Source organism: Sus scrofa, chromosome 15 (assembly GCF_054392235.1).
Source record: "Sus scrofa isolate SSC_HxYL_T2T_F1_AM1 chromosome 15, Sscrofa_HxYL_maternal_Yorkshire_Landrace_v2.0, whole genome shotgun sequence".
Classification (NCBI taxonomy): Eukaryota; Metazoa; Chordata; class Mammalia; order Artiodactyla; family Suidae; genus Sus; species Sus scrofa.
The window spans coordinates 31,871,633-31,896,075 of NC_139397.1; the positions used below are offsets into that span (position 1 = coordinate 31,871,633).

The 24,443-nt window shown below is 45.2% G+C and overlaps 1 protein-coding gene across 16 annotated transcripts in view; it reads right to left on the reverse strand.

The window, feature by feature from the left end:
* The window catches only part of MGAT5 (alpha-1,6-mannosylglycoprotein 6-beta-N-acetylglucosaminyltransferase), a 372,876-nt gene that overhangs the window by 311,678 nt on the left and 36,755 nt on the right, over positions 1 to 24,443 (reverse strand). For 2 of the 16 annotated variants that reach the window (XM_085001403.1, XM_085001404.1), the window contains exon 2: positions 14,678 to 14,784. The exons of 13 other annotated variants lie outside the window; for them this stretch is intronic. The gene's annotated coding sequence lies outside the window, so the exon portion shown is untranslated. Of the gene's footprint in view, positions 1 to 6,807; positions 6,981 to 14,677; positions 14,785 to 24,443 lie in introns of all 16 variants that reach the window. One more of the 16 variants, XM_085001405.1, reaches the window with a different exon arrangement.

Sequence of the window (24,443 nt, forward strand, 5' to 3'; positions counted from 1 at the left end):
AGCAGAGGATTGTGCACTGGGGCAACTTGCAAGAGTAGAGTCAACCTGCTGTCATTCCAAAACTACCAACTCCATGAAACAGTCCGGCCTCTGATGTTTGCCAAAGAAGAATAGACAACTACAAGGGACTGGACCAATGCTGGTGACCTTTGAAACCAGCTTCTTCTCAGATAGGTTTAAGGTGAAAGAATGAGTTTTGAAACTAAACCTGAATTATCATGATACAGAAAAAGCTACTAGCTTCTGTAAGCAGCACCAAGGTACATCTTGAAAAAACAATCCTAAGCATCTTTTTGTTTTTCCTTTTTAAGGCCACACCTGTGGCATATGGAAGTTCAAGGCCAGGGGTCAAAGCGGAGCTGCAGCTGTGGCCTGCGCCACAGCCACGTCAACAGTGGATCTGAGCTGGATGTGCAGCCCATGCCGTACATCACAGCAATCCTGGATCCTTAACCCACTGACAGAGGCCAGGGATTGAACCCACATTCTCATGGAGACAACATCCCATCCTTAACCCACTGAGACTCAATAGGAAATCCCAATCCTAGGCATATTGGACAACATCAAACCAGCACCTTATTGATGTGTAGTGGGATCAGCTAACAGAATGCACACCCATGTGGCCTCTGACCTAGACAATATCCACTCCCTTTCAGTGTTTTTCCTCTTTTCTGTATGTTTTCATAAACACCTAATTAGGTATGTGACATGACAATTTGCCTTTGAGCACTGGGATCAAGTGCACAGGCCATGATGACTTAATGACTCAAAGCAGTAGTGAGAATGGTATGATTCATACGTCAAATTGTTGATGATGTGCCCAAAGGAAAAAAAAAAGTTCATTACCCTTTACCTCCCCCAGTGCTTTCAAATATGAATTTAAAGAAAATACTCATGTTGTCGTGAGACATGTTTCTACAATATTTTCTTAGCCTCTTTACTGAAAACTCCACCTTGTCCTGCTTTACTTTACCCCATCTTCCTGCTCAGAAAATAGTCACAATGACGGTGAATGACTTAAGCTTAAGAACAAAGACCTAAAGGCATAAGTTATTCATAGGGTCAGCTGAATGAGGACTTAATGCGTTGGTCTAGGCACAACAGACCTGTGCAGATTTGCACAGCATGATACATCCTCTTAAGAATAAAAGAAAGAGGAGTTCCCGTCATGGCGCAGTGGTTAATGAATCCGACTAGGAACCATGAGGTTGCGGGTTCGATCCCTGCCCTTGCTCAGTGGGTTAACGATCCGGCGTTGCCGTGAGCTGTGGTGTAGGTTGCAGACGTGGCTCGGATCCCGCATTGCTGTGGCTCTGGCGTAGGCTGGCAGCTACAGCTCTGATTCCAGCGGCATATGGGAACCTCCATATGCCGCTGGAGCGGCCCAAGAAATGGCAAAAAATGACAAAAAAAAAAAAAAAAAGAATAAAAGAAAGAGGAGCCTCATGGCCCCAAGAGATTTATGAGGGGTCTTTAGCAGGATATGCATTAGCAAGGAGAACCTAGGTGCAAACCTAGGGACTCAGATTGCTGCAGATAGGCTCGCCTCAGTCTGCAGAAGCACAATGGTGATTCTCTAGATGCTATGCATAGATAGCTGACACAAACCTTCCTCAAATGCTAATGTCTGTTAAATGCCTAAAAGTCAGAATAAAAGCTTAATCATCAACCCGCTATGTGACTTTTAAAATACCTTAAAAAAAACCTATATCCTGCACCTACCACCCCCTTCTCACTTGACATCATCCTAAAGAGCACAATAAAAGCAGTGTGGTTTCTTGAGGCTGGGCTCTTGGTCCCTGAGACCTTGAGTCCCCCGTTTCCCTCCTTAAGATAAATGTCTCTGTGTCTTGTTTTATGTTAACTTTTTTTCCTTAAGTTTCACAGCACCTGTTCAGTCCCATCCTGCTGAGCTGGTCTTGGCATCACGTTAGTTAAGAATTCAATCTTGATTTTACCTTAAGAATCAGACAAGCTACTCCCTGAATCCTATGACAATGCTTGGCTCCTTACATTAGCAAAATGCATGGTCACCAAGAAACCCAAAGGCCATTCACTTGTATCCTCAGCCAAGCTTTTATGATCAAATAATCTAAGTATCATTTCCTGCAGAGCCAAGTATATAACATTAATGAAAGTTTATAGCTACTTCTATCTGTGTCGATAAAGAAAATGTTGAAGTCCTTTTTCCTTCCTAATTTTCAAAACAGCACCGCTCTATAGCTTTCATCAAGATTTCAAGATTTCATGCAAAAGTATCTTTTCTAGGTATTAATAGGCTCTCTCAATTTCTTCTTGGGCCTATGCTTTGATTTTCCTCCTTTAATGATACCTAAACTGTGAAAGCATTTATAAAGAGAGATCATGGGAATCCAATTCTAATCTAGAAAGAAAAAGGTAGCAATCATGGGGGAAAGGCAGTGAGAGAGGAGCTAGGAAAACCTGGAATCCCATTTTCAATCAACCTTTACTCTTTTCACTTGACATTTTGAATGAAAGATATTATAAATGACCCACCAACAAGATAACCTACATGATAAGCTCTGCCCTCTAGAGTGACATGCTATTAAAAACCTGCATCTGAGTACTTTGCCTATCCCCTTCCCCTTCAAAGCCATCTCTAAACAGGAAGCCATGATGAACCAAGCTTGTTCAAGGACCATCTCTGCAGTATCTACTCTGCATCTGATGACACAGAACAAGGGAGGCCTACCCCAGACCTGTAGGTCTCACATCTCTCCAGCCCTAATGCCCTTCAGCACTGTCATGGATCAGGTTGATCCCTTTGCAATTTTACACTCAAGGGTTCCATCCTCTTATTCCCTATGCACGATGTCTCTCCACATGAAGAATCTCAGAATCATCTTTTCTTTTTTTTTGCCCCTTCTGCTTTTAGGGCCACACCTTCAGCACATGGAGGTTCCCGGGCTAGGGGTCAAATCAGAACTACAGCTGCCAGCCTATGTCATAGCCACAGCAATGCCAGATCTGAGCCGAATCTGAGACCTACACCACAGCTCACAGCAATACCGGATCCTTAACCCACTAAGCAAGGCCAGGGATCAAATCCAGGTCCTCATGGATACTAGTTGGGTTCGCTTCCATTGCTCCTCAACGGGAACTCCGAGAATCTCAGAATAGTGATGCCACCATGGCCACAACTTAAAGCAGGCTTTCCCTCTCTTCTTTTCCACAGCCATAAAGGTGGCTCATTGAGTACACCAAAGCTGTCCTGTATATTGATTCACGTGAGCCAAAGGGAGTCAATGCTTCTGCCTAAAATATCCTCGTGCCTAAAGAAGATTCCCAATAATAAGACCACTAAATGGCATACACTAGAAACAAACCATGCCTGTCATTAGAAGCTTTATGTCCTTCAATTTTCCTTAAGGAGTATCAGACAGTCACAGAGAAAAAGGTCCCTTAATTACAGTACTGGCTTCCCATGCCTTTCATCTTAAGTTGGGCAGAGCAGCTAACTTTACCATCTGGTGAAATTCTGCCCAGTTACAAAGACCTAGAGTGGTCCTTGGCATCAGAACTTAACATTATCTTTGACCTTAAATACATTTGGTTTCACCACACATCAACATACTTCCCAGCATCTTTCTACTTAGTGAGGTCTCTCATCAAGGCTCCACTGAGCACTTCCCCAAATAGACTCCAACATAACCCCCACATTGCTCATACCGCCTGGACTCAAACAGAGGCTGGACCTCACAAACCAAGTTCATCTCCAAGCCCCCACCTTCCTGGTGTCTGAAACAGAGGCAACCACAGGGCCTCTGTCAGAAATGATGACATAAATTCACAAACTATAACAAAGAGTACAGCTGCCACTTCCGAGGGAGAGAGTATTATCATTGTGGTTGTGACTGCTAGAAGAGGCTAAGAAATGAAGGGGTTAACAAAAGAGCAGTTCTAGAACCACTCAGAAGCCTGGAACCACAGCCTGGTACACTTTCATTTTGCCACAACTATTTTGTCAGGCAAGTGTGACAATAACAACGATGTAGGGGTGTTATTACCAGACACCACCCAACATCCAACTCATTATCAAAGCAGGAAGCCTCCGTTAACATAACTACTCTCCTACAGACAGTCCTTGGGTAGTGTTTGATGTACAAATGAGAAAAAAAATATTCAAAGCTTGCAATGTCTGAATTCATCACTAACTTGGATTAAAGAGATAATAAGCGTAGCCAATAAAGTCTACCCAAGGTTGGTGTTCCTGTAGTAGCTCAGTGGTTAACGAATCCGGCTAGGAACCATGAGGTTGCAGGTTCAATCCCTGGCCTCACTTAGTGGGTTGGGGATCCGGCATTCCCGTGGGCTGTGGTGTGGGCCGCAGATGCAGCTCGGATCCTGCGTTGCTGTGGCTGTAGTGTAGGCCGGCAGCTGCAGCTCCAATTGGACCCCTAGCCTCGGAACCTCCATGTGCTGTGGGTGCAGCCCTAGAAAAGACAAAAAAAAAAAAAAAAACAAAAAAAAAGTTTACCCAAGGCTTTTTGCGATTTTTTTTTTCCTTTATTGGCCACCCTGCAGCATATGGAGTCCCCGGACCGAGGATCAGATCTGAGCTGCACTTTTAACCTACACTGCAACTGTGGCAACACCAAATCCTTAAACCCACTGAACCTGCATCCTGGAGCTGCAGAGATGCCGCCAACACCAGTATACCTCAGCAGGAACTCTTACCCAAGATTTTACCAAGACTTGATGACAAGGGGCCAGGAGACCACTAATCTAGGTTTGCAACTATTTGTAATGTTCTCTTACAATGTCACAAGGAGCAGGTTCCCCTTTACACAACTTGCACATAACCCCAAACAAAACTCGGTATTTTCCAAAAAAAAAAAAAAAAAAATCGGTTTAACAGGTGCCAAGGAATTAAGCTGAAAATTCTATTTTTAGAACCAGCCCTGGAGTTCCCATCGTGGCGCAGTGGTTAACGAATCCGACTAGGAACCATGAGGTTGCTGTTCGGTCCCTGGCCTTGCTCAGTGGGTTAACGATCCGGCGTTGCCGTGAGCTGTGGTGTAGGTTGCAGACGCGACTCGGATCCCGAGTTGCTGTGGCTCTGGCGAAGGCCAGTCGCTACAGCTCTGATTGGACCCCTAGCCTGGGAACCTCCATATGCCGCGGGAGCGGCCCAAAGAAATAGCAAAAAGACAAAAAAAAAAAAAAAAAAAAAGAACCAGCCCTGAGTCACACCTGTTTCTCTCTCTCCCTTAGCCTGGAAGTAGCAACATCAACATTATCTGGGAAGCTGGGACTGCAACATCTCAGACCCCACCACACACCTCCTATACAGGAAACTCTGGGCTGGGGCCTGGCGAGCTGTTGGAAAACAAGCCGTCCAGGAGACTGGGATGTATCCTCAAGATTCAGATCCACCATCAAGAGGCTATTCCCATGTGGGCTGGGACATTTCTGCAGGCAGCTCTTTTCTTTAAAACAAAAACTATCTGGCATTTTTCAGTTCCTTAAAAACCTGCTATAGGATGATGTCAGCTGTTTCTTTCTATTTTTAATTCCTCATGATGAGGCCGAGGATGATTCATTCAGCACCTTATGTGATCACTTAAATAGTAAGGCTCCTTCTCCCCCACCCCTCATGGAAGGTGACTGCTGCCTGTTATTTCTGATGTAATTACAGGAACGATTCGGTAACAAAAGCCTGTCCTTTATCAACCTCAGCAAAAGCTGTAATCGAGAGTTATAATTATAACGCTCCATTCTTTTCCATAATGTGTTCCTAATCACGTATCCTTTGAAACTGATCGTGCCACATGTCATAACAAGGAAACACAGCACCCGGGATCAAATTTAGTTTATTGTAAATAGAGATCAAAACTGCAAGTGTTTGGGCAAACCTTTCAACTGACAGGAAACAAGTGTGCAGGCACCAGCTGGCTCGATCTCATTTATCTAAGTGAAATATGAAAAAAAGAAAGTTGACTTAATGCTTTCTATGAGTCCTAAGGTGACCTCGCAATAAAGAATGGTGTTATTACCAGACACCACCCAACATCCAACTCATTATCAAAGCAGGAAGGCTTCAGGGGCATTTCCTAAATAATAAATAACCCTTGGCTACACCTTTAATTTGTTGAAGTGTGTATTAATTCAAAGTTAATTTCGTACCTGCTGTGAGGGCTCCTGATGAATTGTGACTACCAACAGATTATTAATTTCCCTTTCCTTTTTGATTAATTTCACACGTAGGCTGGATAAGAAAGGCGAGATTAATGACGTCTGGAAGACAATGTTCGGTTCTTGCAAGATACTAAATCAACCTCGAGTGTTCAAATAAACAGAGAACCCAGATAAGGAAAGATAACGGAATCATCTCCAGGAGGTGTGCAAGGCGCCATGCAAATAAATGCCTGAAAACCTAGGGAGTGTTTAAGCCTTAAATGCCTGTTAGGAGTTCCCATCGTGGCTCAGTGGTTAACGAATCCAATTAGGAACCATGAGGTTTCGGGTTCGATCCCTGGCCTTGCTCAGTGGGTTAAGGATCCGGCATGGCCGTGAGCTGTGGTGTAGGTTGCAGATGCAGCTTGGATCCTGCATTGCTGTGGCTCTGGTGTAGGTCAGCGACTATAGCTCCAATTGGACCCCTAGCCTGAGAACCTCCATATGCTGCAGGAGCGGCCCAAGAAATGGCAAAAAGACCAAAAAAAAAAAAAAGAGAGAGAGAGAGAGAAAAAAAAAAACCACACCTGTTAATACTCTTCCGGGAAGGGAGGAGAAAAGTTGGAACTCTGAAGACTGTAATCCACACCAATAAACATGTGCCCTTACCAGTGACTGAAGGGATGGTGTTATTTATCACACTCTAATTCTGTTATTTCGAAAGGTCCCTCTGTGTATTTCTTAGCCTCCTCACACCCTTCCTGTCTTCTCTCCACTCTGTGTGACAATCTCAGGACTCCTGGTGCAAAACGTATGAAGAGACAGAGCGCTCTCAGCAGAGGCTATGAAGAAAAGGAGAATGAACTCTGTCTCAACAGCATGGTTCAACAGTCAGGGGCCTTCGTGCATATATGCTAATCCTATTTCCAATGCTAATGCCTATACTCATTGACAACTGGCTATGTGCCAAGACACTAGGAACTTCGTAGAAGTTATAAGAGCACTTGAAGGTACTATGACGTATTTTACAGATGAAGAAACTGAAGTTTAGAAAGCTAAATATTTAAAAATTTTATTTTATAGAAATACAGGTGATTTACAACATTGTGTTAATTTCTGCTGTACAGCATAGTGCTCTATTTCACATATATACTTTTTCATATCCTTTTCTATGGTTGTTTATCACAGGATATTGACTATCCCTGTGCTATACCGTGGGACCTTGTTGTTTATCCACCCTATGTACAATAGTTTGCCTCTGCCTACCCCAAACGCCCAGTACATCTCTCCCTGACTCCCTTTCTCCCCCTTGGAAACTACATGTCTGTTCTCCATGTCTGTGAGTCTGATTCTGTTTCATAGAACAAGTTCATCTGTGCCATGTTTTAGATTCCATATTTCCATATGTAAGTGCAACCATAAGATATTTGTCTTTGTCTGATTCATTTTGCCTAGTATGATAATCTCTCAGTCCATCTATATTGCTACACGTGTCAAAATTTCATTTTTTATGACCAAGTAATACTCCATTGTATATATGGACCACATCTTCTTTATCCATTCCCCTGCTGATGGATATTTAGGTTGAGAAAGCCACATATCTTGCATAGGGGATCCCTATCTGCACACAAAACTGTCAGGATCCCAAGCCTGGAATCTTCCATACCACACTGCCTCCCTGGGACGAGAACTAATTAAAACATTTGCAGCTGTCTAGACATTATTCCAGAAAACCTGAAAGCTATGGGCATGACATTTTCCTCGAAGAAACTTCCATGCCCATACCAGCTCCAACTGAGCCAAGTCTTCTTTGAATCCCAACATTTATTTATTTATTTTATATTTTTAGGGCCGCACCTGTGGCATATGCAGGATCCCAGGCTAGGGGTCAAATTGGAGCTGTGGCCTCTGGCCTACACCACAGCCACAGCAACGCCAGATCCTTAACCTACCGGCAAGGCCAGGGATCGAACCTGCGTCCTCATGGATGCTAGTCAGATTAGTTTCTGCTGAGCCACAACCGGAACTCCTGAATCCCAACATGTAAATAAAATTTCACAATTCTATGATATCTATTCTATCTTCTAATGTCTGCTGGAATCCCCTATAACTATCACCTCCCCTCTCAAACAAGCCTGCCCAACTAAGACCTATATCCAAGTTCCAAACACAGCAACCAGTTATCTCTGGCCATTGTCTAGAGCAGTGCTCACCAATATAGTTGCCACCTACTACATGTGACTATTTAAATTACAAGGAAGAAAAATTTAAAAATTCAGTTGCTCAGACACACCAGCCTCATTTCAAGAGATTCGTAGCTATGTGTGATAATCACGTTGGACAGCAGAAATGCAGAACGTCTCCACCATGGCAGCAAGTCCCCCTGGACAGCACAGATGCAGAAATATTTCAGGACAGCATCTTGTCATCTAATATCCTTCCAACACTGTACAGGAAGACACAGCCTCCTCACAGAGCTAATTAAGGGCTTCATCAGACGATGCGGCCTTACCTATGTGCCTTCAAACGTCATCTGGGAAGCAGTAACATTCTTTGAGAAGTTAGGTCACTTGGTAAACTTATAAATAAAGCAAGCCGACCAACCTCAGGGAACAGAGAGTGGCAGAAACAAGAGGCACTAAAAGAAACAGTCATCCTGGTCAGTCCCTACCCAGGGCGGCCTGCTCTCTCTCAGGGCATAAATAAAACCTGCTGTACACTGAAGGAAAAAAGAAAGAAAGAAGGAAAGAAACGATCATCCTAAGGCCTTCCCTCAGGAATAAGCACCCTATGGAACCACAGGTCAGGATCCACCAGGTGCAACCACACAGACCCACATACAGGCACCCAGCCAGGGGCAGCCCCGAGACACATCCTCAGCAGAGCTCTCTCTGGGGGTGAAGTTCATCTCCACTATTCCTCCTGAGCAAGACAAGGTCCCCACATTTGGTCTCTTGTTTCTAATTTTTTTATTTTTTTTTTTTTGTTACTTTTTATGACTGTACCTGTGGCACATGGGAGTTCCCAGGCTAGGGGTGGAATCGGAGCCGTAGCTGCTGGCCTATGCCACAGTCACACCATATCCAAGCCGCATCTGCAAACTACACCTCAGCTCACGGCAATTCCACTGAGTGAGGCCAAAGATTGAACCTGCATCCTCACAGACATTATATGGGGTTCTTAACCTGCTGAACCACAATGGGAACTCCTCTAATTATTAATCAATGCAAGGAAACCACCTTTCAACTGAGTTAGTTATTTCCCACCAATCACTTTCAATTGCTTCACTAAAAACTGGATAATTAGCAATGAAACAAGATTTGGGGACAACGACAGTCCGACAGTAGGCTAAAAAAGAGAGCCTCAGTCCCATTGGTGGAAGGGGAGACTTAGGAGATTCCCAGGAATTAAAAAAACTTGAGAAGTTCTGAGTAGAGCTCCAATTTGGGAAAGGACCTTGATATACAATGTTAGTTACTGTTGGATTAAAACTACTCCAGGTGGGACACACAGTGACAACAGGCAAGGTCTCAGATCTGACCTTCAACTATGAGAACCGCCAAGTGCCCTGCAGGTGGCATTTCCTCTCTCCTTCCCCCTTCTCTGCTGACTGCATTGGGCCCTAGGATTGAAGTCCCCAGTCAAGACAAGCCAGCCCTCATGGCTGCCAACACTGGCCCATAAAAGTGGTGGACCTACGTCTGAATCCACCTTCACTGCCAGCTCCTTTAGGGAGTTTCAGCAACTCTTTGAGGGCCCAAGACTCCTTTCGGCATATAGATCAGACCTGGTCTCTCCCCCCACAGTTGTAGAGTCAAGAAATCAAAGAGGAGAGTTTTCTAATGAAAATGCAAATCAGTTCATCCTTGATTGAGAGGGTGGGTGATGATGAAACAACGTGTTCCTCTGAGAGCCTATGAAAACCTTCTCGTATCTGAACTCCCAAGAAAGGCTGACCTCTGCCTCTCTTCCCATATCACTCACCTTTGCTTTAAGGACCACTGCCAGCTGAATCACTAACTCCGAGGAGAGGGCCAACATCAACCCATTCCTGCCCAGTAGCTTTCAACAGCTCTGTAACCTGGTGGATCTTTCTCCAGCCTCACCCCTCCCCACCTCCCACTCCACTCCTGACCACCTGCCAGACTGGGAAGCACTCCCTCAGGCCAGGCCTCTCCACTTAAATAAGGTGTTTCAGGCACTACCATCTCTAAGATCAAACCCTGGCCTCTGAGGCTTTCCTGAATCAGGAAGGATGGCTCGGTTCCAGCCCAAGAATCTACCTTTTCTCCCTACCTCCAGGTTTTCCTTGACCCCAGTACATCCAAGTTACCCTTCTGTAACACTGTGAAAGAACAATGTGGCCTGCCATATCAGCAAACAGACCAGTTGCAGCCTTCGAGCCACAACAGCTGCCCTGAAGGTGAGCCCTGAGGGAACTCAAGATGGAGACAAAGGAGCTACCCACTGCCAAGCCTTCTGCCACTGCAGCCACCCCCAATGGTGCCCACTGGGGGTTAGGATGGAACAGCCCAGGATACTAGCCCCAGAGATAAGATGTATATCAAAGGGATGATTCAATGAGCCCACACTCTTTTTTTTTTTTTTTATTATTTTCCCACTGTACAGCAAGGGGGTCAGGTCATCCTTAGATGTATACATTGCAGTTACAGTTTTTTCCCCCACCCTTTCTTCTGTTGCAACATGAGTATCTAGACTTTATTTTTGGTTGCACCTGCAGCACGCAGAAGTTCCCGGGCCAGGGATTGAACCCGCACCATAGCAGTGATCTGAGCTGCTGCAGTGACAACACCAGCAGCTTAACACACTGTGCCACCAGGGAACTTCAATGAGCCCACACTCTTGCATCTCCCCATACATAGAAAAGTGCCAAATTCCTTAACTTGAGATACTTGGTTTTCTTGTATTAACAGTAATCTTTTGAAATTCTGACTACCTAGTCTTTGTTGCAAAACCCCCTATATGCCTTCCCCCCTTACCTCTTGAGTGGTTCCTCAGAGCTATCCAAGAGGCTGTCTACTGGGCTTGAATTTCTCAGAAAGTCTCCCAAATAAAACATAATTCTCAACTTAGGTTGGGCTCTTTTTTTTTTTCCCCCAGTCGACAACAAACAACATCTGCTCTGGGAAATATTCACAGGCCTAAAGTGCCCGGTCCCCTCCTGCCTGTTACACAGATAACCAGGCTGTCAATTCCTCAAGAACAGGGGGTGTCCTATGCCCTGTGGTATCTTTGAATAGCCTTTTGGACCCAGAATCTTGCACAAAATCCATGTCCTGAAAGTATTTGATAATCCAATGAAAACAGTTTCTTGCTAGGGGTCAAATTGGAGCTACAGCTATTGGCCTACACCACAGCAACACCAGATCCAAGCCACATCTGCAACCTATACCACAGCTCATGGCTACACCAGATCCTTGATCCACTGAGCAAGGCCAGGGATGAACCCTCAACCTCACGGTTCCTAATCGGATTTGTTTCCACTATTTCACGACAGAAATTTCTGAAAATAGTTTCTATCCATGCCTGTCAATTCATTATTCCGACAACAAATTCTCAGAGCATTAGGGCCCTTTCGATACCCAATTTGCTCACCATGAGCCTCTGGATGCTGCCTGATGGTTCCAACTCCACCATTTACCAGGAAAGGCACTTAGCCCCTCTACGCCCAGTTTCACCTTTTGTGAAACCAAATTCATAAAGGTACCAACCATCCCCACCCCCACCCCTGGAGACAAAGGTAAAGCACTTAGCAAAGCACTTAGCGTAGAGCCTAGCACACAGTAGGCATTCAATACACGTTAACTTTACCCCTCCTTCTCCTATTACTACCAAGTCTCCTATTATGTAGCATAATGGAAATAACATGGTCACAGGAATAAGAGACCTGCGTTCAAATCCCAACTCCGTTCAGATCTCAGCTGTGTGATTGTTTTCAAACCCAAGTTCTTGTGCCCAACACACAGTGAGGCCAGACAAATGAAAATGTAGGGGTTTGGACCAGGGCCAAGCGAGGCGAACAGATGGTTCGTGCTCAAAACACCCAAACTCCCCAATGGTTTTCGGGGGAGAGTTTTTAATAGGAAGAACTAGGGAGAGGGCTGCAGGGTATGGGACCCTTCTCTGATTGGTTGGTGGGAGGATAGAAACAGGGTGGTGATCCAAGAATCTGAATCATTGTCAGCCTCTGGTTCCAACCCATCTGGGCTCCACATGCCTGTGCTCAGCCTGTGGTTACCATTGACCACCTGGATGGAGGTCCCAGAAGAACTCAGATCAGGAGTTCCTACTGTGGCAGAGCAGCTTAAGGATCTGGCATTGTCTCTGTGGCAGTGTAGTTTCAATCCCTGGCCAGTGCAGTGGGATTAAGGAGTCAGTGTTGCCACAGCTGCAGCGTAGGTTGCAGCTGAGGCTTGGATTCCATCTCTGACCCGGGAACTCTATATGCTGCAGGTGCAGCCAAAAAACAAACAAACAAACAACAACAACAACAACAACAACAACAAAAAACAACTCAGTTATCTGTAGCAGATTGCTATGCACATCCCCCTGAGGAGGAGCCAGGACCCTGCCCCACCACTGCAGCATCCTTTCTTCCTGAATTCCCTCACTCCACTAATTAGTAACTGTTTGAATCTGCCCTTTGGAACTCAGGAAAGGCGTGGGAGGCTGAAAGCCTTTTTCCTCTAAACAAGAAACAGGGGATAGGAAAGGCTTTTGTGCCCACCAGGTTTCAGGACCTTGAGCAAATTATTCCAACTACTCAGCTTCAGTATCTTCATATGTAAAATGGGGTTAATAATCAACCTTAAAGGGTTAGTCTGAGAACTAAATGGGAGAACATACCTAAAGTTCCCAGTACATAGCAATTCACTGAGTGCCATTTACTAAATGTGATTTTAATCCAGTCAAAACACAAGTGAAAAGGAAAAAAAACACTCCTTGTATCCTCACTCCCATCACTGTCACCCCTTTCTGGTCACATTCTTTAAGCCCATAAGCCAGCCCCCCACCCCTCCCATTTTGAAACTGAGCAGGACCCTGTGGCACAAAGCCTTTCCGTGCCTCCCCTTTCCGGTTTAGCAAAAAAAGGGTTTCAGCCTCCTGGACCTTCCCTGAGTTCCAAAGAGCAGATTCAAACAGTTACTAATTAGGGGAGAGAGGGAGGGCAGGGACAAAGGAAAGGCAGCCAAGAAACAATAGGGCAGAGTGGGGCCAGGTTCTGGGTCTTCCTAGGTGGATGTGCACAGCAATTTGATACACACCTCTGCGTTCTCCTACAGAAACCAGCCCCTCCCCACGCAGATGCAGAAAGGTAACAGCAGGCTGAGCAAAAGTGTGTGGATGCCAGACTGGGTGGAACCAGAAGGCTGATTACTGACATTCCTGGACCACCACCCAGCTATCACCCCACCAGCCAATCACAGGAGGGTCCCACACCCTGCAGCCACGCCCCCCCCATTTTGCCTATAAAAACACTTCCCCCTGGAGTTCCCATTGTGGCTCAGCAGTAAAGAACCTGACTAGTATCTATGAGGATTCGGATTCAATCCCTGGCCTTGCTCAGTGGCTTAAAGATCCGGCATTGTGAGCTGTGGTGTAGGCCAGCAGTTGCAGCTCCGATTCAACACCTGGCCTGGGAACTTTCATATGCTGAGGTGTGGGCTTAAACAGCAGGAAAAAAAAAAAAAAAAAAGGCAAGCCTTCCCCACAAACCATCAGGAATTTGGGTCTTTTGAGCAGCAACTGCTCTCTTCTCCCTGCAGTAAATCTCTCTCCACTTCAAACTTTGCTGATTTGGCTTGTTTGGCCAACCCTCACCTCCAAGGGTCCATCAGCCAGAGTCCTCACGTAATGAATGCCTAAAAGTTCCTTAAGGCAAATATGTGCATCTTGTCAGCACTTTGCCCATCTCCAAATATTCATATTTACGCTTAACACCAATGAGGTCATTCCCGAAAGGAAAATACCCAAGTACGATTGGTTACTTTGAAATAATGAACCTCTGACTGAAATCATTCCAACAACCAAAAAAAAAAAAAAAAAAAGAGCCCCAAATGCTGAGAGAAAGAAAAATCCACAGATTTGAATATTCAAACAAGTGGCTGAAAGGTTACAACCCCAGCAAGGCAGTTCCCCAGCCAGGATCGCACCCTTATGGGAAAGAAAAATAAACTCTTCTCTTCCAGATCAATTTGCAAGTTTTTGAAAACTCAGTGAGATGCCTCCACTCTCCTCTTCCTGGGGACCCTATGGTGCCTGACTTCCACCTCCTCCCAGCCAGAGTCCAGGATCCAGGAGGCCCAAGCTCTGAATCCTTGACTCAGGTCCCCCCAGTGCTAGAAGAGGAGGAAGGGCAGGAGGCCAGCACTGAGATGGTACAGGAGTTACCAGCTAACCAGGTTCCCATCAGAAATAAGGTCTTAATCCTCAGAGGTGAAAGATGACTTCTCTTCCTTCTCACCACACCCCACATGGCACCCCCAGCCCCAGGGCTTACTCAGGCTCACAAGCTTACCCCAGTCTTGCTCAGTCACTGGTACAAGGACAGTCATTCCTCTATACTAGCTGCGGAAGGCTTGTCCAAGGGCGAGGGAGCTGTGCTTCACCAGGGCGTGTGCGTTTCTAAAGAGCCAAAAAGCCACAGACTCAGCAACCAGCTCCGGAAGCCTCTGAGCACTGCTCTGCCTTAAGCGTTTTCCCCCTCCACCACCTCCTCCAGGTGTCCTTGCTCTTCCCACGTCTGAACCTGCCCGGGGGGCTCACAGATGTTCCTGGCTTAAGCCCATTACATCAGCTGGATGCTCCTGGCTGATCAAAGGCTGAAGTTCACCAGAAGTAAGCCCATAACAGAGCAGAGCAGCGGCCAACATCACCCATGGCTTGCCAACCAGCAACTTTAATAACCATCCCCTTTAAAAGCTGTTAACATTTACAGATGAAGGAACAAAGGAGGCCCAGAGAGTTCAAGCAACTGCCACCAGGTCACACAGCTGACAGGTGGCGGGGCCAGGATGTGAACATGGCTGTCTAACCACAGAACTGTCCCTCAGAACCTGTGGACAGGCCACATACCGTCCAGCTACTCTTGACCATCTGCCCTCTTGCTGTCCTTTTCACCAAAGTGTTGCAGGAAAGGATGACCCCTTAAAAAAAAATTGCCATCATCAGGTGCTGCCTGCTGAGTGGGGGTGGGACGGGGGGGGGGGGTTGGGGAGGACCAGCTGCATCCACCCCCAGCTGTATCCTCATTAGACAGTGCTTCGTTGAAGTAGAAATTAGGCCTACACTACAGACCAGGCTGCACTGTCGAGCTAGGCAGGCAAATATGCCCACTGACTAGGTGGGTGTAAATCCAGCCACATTCCTAGCAAACACCAGCATGCAGAGCTCAGGAGTTGACATTTCACTCCTCAGATGGTTCTGATGCCACTTGGAAACCCTTGGACACTCCCCCACACCGAAGAAAACCAAAGTGGTGGTTCTCAAGGCAGAGTTGGGAAGGGATGTCAGACTCTCCTCAGGAACTGTTAAAAAGATGGGCCACTACCCACCCCCAAATAAAACAAATAAACCAAAAATTCCACAATTTTCTAGGGTATTAAGCATAAGGAGGGGAGCTGGAGATGGTGATTAACTTCCTAATTTTGTGGGTGGGGATAAAGCACTCTGTTTTTCTGCTGAGCCACCTGGTCAGGGTTCAAAGGATTCCCAGAGATTCATTTAGCAGGCTAGCTATGAGTGAACAGAAAAGGAGGAGAGGAAGGGATGGAGGGAGGGGGAGAGAGAGAGAGAAAGATAAGAAAGAAGGAAAGGAAGCAGGAAGACAGAGAAAGAAGGGCAGGAAAGAGAAATCCTGGAGAAATCTTTTACATGTCACAGTGACATGTGAAGTGACATGTAAGGACCCTTCACATGCATACATGCACACACACAAATGGATGAGTAGGGTTTAGACCGGCAAGCACTCTCCAAAAGAAAAACCATGTAAGCCACATTAAAAAAAAGGAAAAATAGGTGAAATTAATATGAATCCTGTAATTTATTTAACCCAATACATCCAAAATGGGACTGTAAAGTGTAATAGGCATTTCAAATCCTTTTGAAGTCTTTAACCTTCTTTTCTTCAGACCAAGTCTCCAAATGCCCCTGTACAGTTTATATTTATGGCACATCTCAATTCAGATTAGCTGCCCCTCAAGGGCTCCACAGCCCCACATGGCCAGTGGCTGCCATGCTGGACAGACAGCATGGACAATGCCTACTTGTTCTAGGGCCACTCGCTGGGGCTCTTGTGAACTGAAGCTTGGTGCTTGCCATCAGCCTCTACATGGAGTAGAACATAAGCCACTGAAGCTGCCGACCCGCATCACCCCGAGTGGAGCTCAGGGTGGAGACCAGGAGTGAGACACTCTGTCTGGAAGAACAGGCCTTCGGACAGTCAGATATTTTTTAGGAGAAGATTTTATGTGCCTATTTCTTGCTTCTCCTCATATCTAGAAAAACACTAAAATCCTTCCGTGATGACTGATGTCTGTGACTACAAGTAGCCTTCATGAGACCAGCAGCGAACTGCTGTAAAAAGTGTGCATGGCTGCGTGCGTCTCCTCCTTCACCTTTATGACTTATGTGTTGACGTTCTCCCTTTCCTCTTGGAGCAGTATTTAGTGAGCAAGACAGAAGATGTCATGGTCATCTGTGAGAACAGCCACTTCCAAGGGTGGACCAATGAGCCCTGGGGGAACTCAGGAAAGCACATCAAAGGAGCGATTCCAGTCGTGGCGCAGCACAAAGAAATCCGACTGGGAACCATGAGGTTGCGGGTTCCATCCCTGGCCTTGCTCAGTGGGTTAAGGATCCGACACTGCCGTGAGCTGTGGTGTAGGTCGCAGATGTACTCAGATCTGACATGGCTATGGCTGTGGCATAGGCCGGCAGCTGTGGCTCTAACTGGATCCCTAGCCTGGGAACCTCCATATGCTGTGGGTGCGGCCCTAAAAAGACAGACAAAAGAAAGGGGGGAGCGGATTCCAGTAGCCCAGACCTTTACGTCTTCCCATAGAAATGGTTTTCTGTAAATCTTCCGTAAATCTGGTTATCTGTAAATCTTTTGCTCCTACTACCTCCCCATTGTCGCAAAAACTCATATATCCTGGCTTCACCACTCGCCTCCTCAGAGTGGTTTCTCAGGGCTACCTGAGATGCTGTCTCCCAGGCTTTAAGTCCTAATTTCACTCCAAATAAAACTTAACTCTCAACGTTCATGTTGCATTTTTTTTTTCAGTCGACGCTCTCCATCAGGGACCGACTCTGGAGAGTCCCTCCCAAGGAGCCTTTCTAGAGTGGCCATCATCAAGGGCTGTCCTGAACCCAGGTTCCATCCAGCACCGGGAGCCTTGCCTGGGGCCTTTACAACAACATCACAATGAGTTCCTGGAAAACATTCCTCTCCTGGGGGAGCCTGTACCTCCAACCTTTCCAGCCCCTGATCTTACCACCTCAGCAGCAAAAGGAGTAGGGCGGGCATAACAGATTTTCCCACTATGCAGTTGTAACACACTCACACACAACTACACAAGGCGAGTGGCACAGGAACTAGGGCACACTCACCTAGAGGTGGCCCACAACAAGCCCCCTTGCTCACTCTTCTCCAGTGCCTTTATTTCCTTGCTAGCATTCCAGGAGCCAGCAAGTCTCTGAGCACTGTGACAGTGATGGTTTGTTATTCACACAGCTTGGCCAGTGGTTCTCACCTGGAAACTGGCTAGAGATGCAAATTCTCAAGCCCCACTGGCCCCCTGCCCCCAGGCCTACAGAATCCAACTCAGAGAGTGTGTCCCATCAACATTTTAAGCAGCACTCCAGGTGTTTCTGACACCTGTTCCATCTTTAGAACCATTAAACTACAAATCCCCGGTGCCCCTATATGGCTGACCTGTGACCTAGAAATGCAGCTGGAAAGGTCTCTGTCTGCAAATGAACACTGCATCACATGTTGGCTGTGGGTCCATGGCAGAAGCAGTATTCGGTCACCACAAGGTTAGGGAGTGGGTTAGGTTAGCCAGAGCTGGCCATGGCTGGGCCACATGCTGCAGGCCCATCCTGGGATTTCTGGTGCTTAAATAACTTGAAGATACCAATCAAACCCACAGATGAAAAGAAATTTACCAACAGTGGATTGTTCCTGCTATGGCTAAGTGGGTTAAGAATCCAACTTCAGTAGCTCTTGTCAACGTAGAGGAGTGGGTTTGATCCCGAGCCTGGCACAATGGGTTAAAGGATCTGGTATTACAGCAACTATGGCATAGGTCAGATTTAATCCCTGCTCCAAGAAATTCCATATGCCATGGGTGCATCCATAAAATTTTTAAAAAAGAATAAAGGAAATGATGAACTGTGGCAAACACTGTGAAAGAAAAAAAATGGGGGTGCCACAGAACAGAATGTAAGGGGTCTCCTACCTCAAGGGTTGAGGGAGGCCCCCCTGAGGAAGGGACACTTAGGCCAAGACATGAAGGAGTAAGAGTTAGCCACACAAAAGGAGGAGGTAATTGTTCACAGTAGAAGAAAAGCTTGTGCAAAGGCCCTGGGGCAGGAGAGTGTGTGGTGCTTTGGAGATGTTGCAAGAAGCCAGGGTGGGTAGAAAACAAAGAAGGAGTCAGGAGGAGTCCCTGGGGGATGAGGTTAGATGAGTGGTCTGGCCTTGGATCCTGCTGAGACTCAGAAGCTTGGTCAGGAGTCTGTGCTGGAGTCTAGGCTCAGGAGCCTTTGAATCTTAGGCAGAACACTGACAATAAACATAGTGTCTAACATCTATTCAGCAGTGGTCTAAGTGCTCTGTGTAAAAATGTGATCCTTCCAACAACCCGCAAGTAGGTTCTATTATCATTATCACCTCTATTTTACAGACGAGGATAGAAGCTAAGTTGCCCCAAGTTCTCCAGCTAGTGATGGATTAGAACCCAGTAGGGCCAATTTCAGAATCCAAGCTCTGGACCATGTGCCACATGGCCTAGTAGCAGGAAAAGACTGATGGCAGTGATCTGGTTTGCATTTTCCAAAGCTCACTGAAGGTGCGGCTGTGTAGATAGGGAAGAGAAGACAGAGGCCAAGGCCACTGCATTATCCAGGCAATTAACAGAAGCGGCTGGACTGGGGTGGTGGCAGCAAAGATGTCCAAGCAAGAGAAATGTCTGGGTGCAGGGCAAGAGTGGATTCTCACCCAGTTCTCAAATTCCTGAACAAAAATCAGCGCATCCTCGGAGCTCCCTTCATGACTCAGTGGTAATGAACCTGACTAGCATCCATGAGGATGCAGGTTCAATTCCGGGGTGGTGGCAGCAGAGATGTCCAAGCAAGAGAAATGTCTGGGTGCAGGGCAAGAGTGGATTCTCACCCAGTTCTCAAATTCCTGAACAAAAATCAGTGCATCCTTGGAGCTCCCTTCATGACTCAGTGGTAATGTACCTGACTAGCATCCATGAGGATGCAGGTTCAATTCCTGGCCTTGCTCAAAGGGTTAAGGATCTGGCACTGCTATGAGCTGGGATGTAGTTCTCAGACTCGGCTCTGATCTGGCGTTGCTGTGGCTGTGGCATAGGCCAGCAGCTACAGCTCCGATTCAACCCCTAGCCTCGGAACTTCCGTGTGCTGCAGGTGCAGCCCTAAAAAATACACAAACACACACACACACACAAAGATCAGTGCATCTTAGCCCACCTCCTCATCTTCCATCAGAGAATCAGAATAAGGGCTGAAAAGAGGGCTCCCTGAAAGTTCCCACTCTGGAACAATTAATAAATGGCATCTCTGCAACACCATAATGAAAGTTTGATCCACAGCCCAGCAATGTGGGTTAAAATATCCAGTGTTGCCACAACTGTGGCATAGGTCACAACTGCAGCTCAGGATCTCTGGCCTGGGAACTCATACGCCTGGTGCAGCCAAAAAAAGGGGGGCTTCCTTGGAGTTCCCATTGTGGTGCAGCGGAAACAAATCCAGCTAGTAACCACAAGGTTTCAGGTTCAATCCCTGGCCTTGTTCAGTGGGTTAAGGATCCAACATTGCCATGAGCTGTGATCAAAGACATGGCTCGGATCCAGCGTTGCTCTGGCTGTGGCATAGCCTGGCAGCTGTAGCTCCAAGTAGACCCCCTAGCCTGGGAACTCCATATGCCACAAGTGTGGCCCTAAAAAGCCAAAACAATAAAAAATAAAAAAAGAGGGCTTCCTGTCCTGTGCAATGAACCCAAAACACAGGGCTGTATTCATGACAGAAATAACAGAATTCAGTCTCTTCAATCTGAGACACTGTTATTCTCTATTATTTTTTTTTTAATATTTAATTGAAGTATAGTTGATTTACAAGGTTGTATTCATTTCTGGTGTACAGCACAGTGATTCATTTATACACATATATACTCTTTTTCAGATTCTTTTCCATTTTAGTTATTAGAAGATACTGAATATAGTTCCATGTGCTATACAGTAGGTCCTTGCTGTTTATTTGATATATACTAGTGTATATCTGCTAACCCCAAACTCCTAATTTATCCCTCCCTCTCTTTTCCTTTTAGTAACCATAAGGTTTTTTTCTAAACTTTTTTTTCCTTTTTTTTTTTTTTATTTTTATCTTTTTAGAGCTGCACCTGGAGGTTCCCAGGCTAGGGCTCTGATTGGAACTGTAGCCACTGGCCTACGGCCACAGCCACAGCAACACCAGATCTGAGCCGCCTCTTTGACCTACACCACAGCTCACCGCAATGCCAGAGCCTTAACCCACTGAGTGAGCAAGGCCAGGGATTGAACCCACATCCTCCTGGATGCTAGTTGGGTTTGTTAACCACTGAGCTATGACAGGAACTCTAACCTTTTCTATGTCTGTGAGGCTGTTTCTGTTTTGTAAATAAGTTCATTTTTAACTTAAACTTGAGCATTTTGAGGAAAAAGTCCACTTCTTGTTTAGAATGGATGTCTTTATCTACCAGGAAAAATCATAAATGGCCATATACCCCACATAGCACCCTCAACAAACAGGACCTTATTCACTTAGAGGGAAAGGCTTCCTACTCTCATCTAACAAGCAGAATTTCCTTTACCATGATTGCCTTGTAGTTCCTCAGGGTGGCTTATGCTTCCAGAAAAGTCCTGCCTATGACTTGGTAAAATGGTGTGGGTCTCCGGGAAGCCAGTATTCAACCAATTCCTTGAGTAAGATTTAGCATCTGAGGGGTATGGTTGGTGTTCCCTGACTTCAAAAGGGTGGGCGGTGGGTGTGAGGCTTCACCCCATCCATGCGAGGGAGCCTGAGATTGATTCATCCAGAAGCTAAGATCTGCGTTGGTAGTGGGGAATTCCCCACCAACCTCCAGAGCCACTGGGCTTCCTGAGTTGAGTTCGGGCACCGCCGGGCTGCCTTTTCCCACAAGATGAGCCTGGCCTCCACCCTCTGACCTGAAGATCTAGAGGCAGCACAGATGGGCCGGCTGTGGAGCCCTAGCCTCATTTACTACAGCTGTGGAAAGGCCACATGGTTTTCAGAATTCTGCAGGGCTTTGTCTTGCAAGGCTATAGAGTGGGCAGGCTGTCTTTCTAAAGCCCTCTCTGGCCTAACAGTCCATTGTCCACCTACCGTTCATCCCCCCCAAATCCTTTTTTTTTTTTTGCAACTAGTCAAGTAGTGTTTTTATTATTTTTCTTTTTTTTTTTTTTGTAATTGTTATTTCCCCAATACAATTTTTTTTTCTACTGTACAGCATGGTGACCCAGTTACACATACATATATACATTCTTTTTTCTCCTATTATCATGCTCCATCATAAGTGACTAAACATAGTTCCCAGTGCTACACAGCAGGATCTCATTGCTAATCCATTCCAAAAGCAATAGTTTGCATCTATTAACCCCAAGCTCCCAATCCATCCCACTCCCTCCCCCTTCCGCTCCCCCTTGGCAACCACAAGTCTATTCTCCAAGTCCTTGAGTTTCTTTTCTGTGGAAAGGCTCATTTGTGCCTTATATTAGATTCCAGATATAAGTGATATCATATGGTGTTTGTCTTTCTCTTTCTGACTTACTTCACTCAGGATGAGAGTCTCTAGTTACATCCATGTTGCTGCAAATGGCATTATTTTGTTCTTTTTATGGCTGAATAATATTCCATTGTGTATATATACCATGTCTTCCTAATCCAATCATGCATCGATGGACATTTGGGTTGTTTCCATGTCTTAGCTATTGTGAATAGTGCTGCCATGAACATGCGGGAGCATGTGTCTTTTTTAAGGCAAGTTTTGTCTGGATACATGCCCAAGAGTGGGATTGCTTGGTCATATGGTAACTCTATGTATTGTTTTCTAAGGTACCTCCAAACTGTTTTCCATAGTGGCTGTACCAGCTTACATTCCCACCAACAGTGCAGGAGGGTTCCATTTTCTCCACACCCCCTCTAGCATTTATTTGTGGACTTCTTAATGATGGTCATTCTGACTGGTGTGAGGTGGTATCTCTGGTAGTTTTGATTTGCATTTCTCTAATAATCAGGGATGTTGAGCATTTCTTCACATTTTTCACAGAACTAGAAAATTTATATGGAACCACAAAAGACCCAGAATTGCAAAAGCAATTCTGAGGAACAAAAACCAAGCAGAAGGCATAACTCCCCCAGACATCAGTCAATGTTACAAAGCCACAGTCATCAAGACAGTGTGGTACTGGTACAAAATACATGTATGGACCTTTGGAACAGAATAGAGAACCCAGAAATAAACCCAGATACCTATGGTCAATTAATCTTTGACAAAGGCGGGCAAGAACATAAAATGGGAAAAAGAAAGTCTTTTCAAGGAAAAAAAAAAAAGAAGAAGAAGAAGAGGAAGAACTAGGACTGAGGAAACTGCAATCAGAGAGCAGTCACTCAATAAGCCAGCATACAGATTTAATCATGAACATGCTTCAAACAAAAAAAATTAAAAAGAAAAAAATAAAAAAGTCATCAAAACCATAAAATGTGGGCAAGGAATGTTAGGAAATAAATAACCCTTGTTGTTTGTTTGTTTGTATGTTTCTCTTCTTAATTTTAATATAGTAATGAAGTGTTTGAACTTACAGGACCATTAGGCTAAAACACACAATTATAGGAAGGGGTTAGCATACTTAAAAAACAGGGCAACCACAAGCCAAAACCAAATATTGCATTTGCAAAAAATGAAAAAAAAAAAAAAACCAAAAAAAAACACTCAAGCAGATAATAACAGGAGACCATCCAACCAAAAAAAAAAAAGAAAGGAAGAATGGAGAACCATAGAATCAACTGGAACCCGAGGTTCAAAATGGCAATAAATAATCATCTATCAATTATCACCTTAAATATCAATGGACTGAATGCCCCAATCAAAAGACACAGAGTGGCTGAGTGGATAAAAAGGCAAAAACCTTCAATATGCTGCCTACAAGAAACTCACCTTAGGACAAAAGATACATATAGATTGAAAGTGAAACGGTAGGGAAAAATATTTCACGCCAATAGACATGACAGAAAAGCAGGAGTCACAACGCTCATATCAGACAAAATAGACTTTAAAACAAAAGACATAAAGAAAGACAAAGAAGGACACTATTTAATGATTAAGGGATCCATCCAAGGAGAGGATGTTACTATCATCAACATATATGCCCCAAATATAGGAGCACCCAGATACATACAACAAATATTAACAGACATAAAGGGAGATATTGACGAGAATACAATCATAGTAGGAGACCTAAATACCCCCCTCACATCAATGGACAGATCCTCTAGACAGAAAACCAATAAAGCAACAGAGATCCTAAAGGAAACAATAGAAAAGTTAGACTTAATTGATATCTTCAGGACACTACATCCAAAAAAAGCAGAATACACATTCTTCTCAAATGCTCATGGAACATTCTCAAGAATCGACCACATACTGGGACACAAAGCGAACCTCAATAAATTTAGGAGCATAGAAATTATCTCAAGTATATTCTCTGACCACAATGCCATGAAATTAGAAATCAACCATGGGAAAAGGAAAGAGAAAAAACCTTCTACATGGAGACTAAACAACATGCTACTGAAAAACCAATGGGTCAATGAGGAAATCAAGAAGGAAAGTAAAAACTACCTTGAAACAAATGATAATGAAGACACAACCTCTCAAAATCTATGGGATGCTGCGAAAGCAGTGCTCAGAGGGAAATTTATAGCAATCCAGGCCTTTCCCAAAAAAGAAGATCCCAAATTGACAACTTAACCCTCCACCT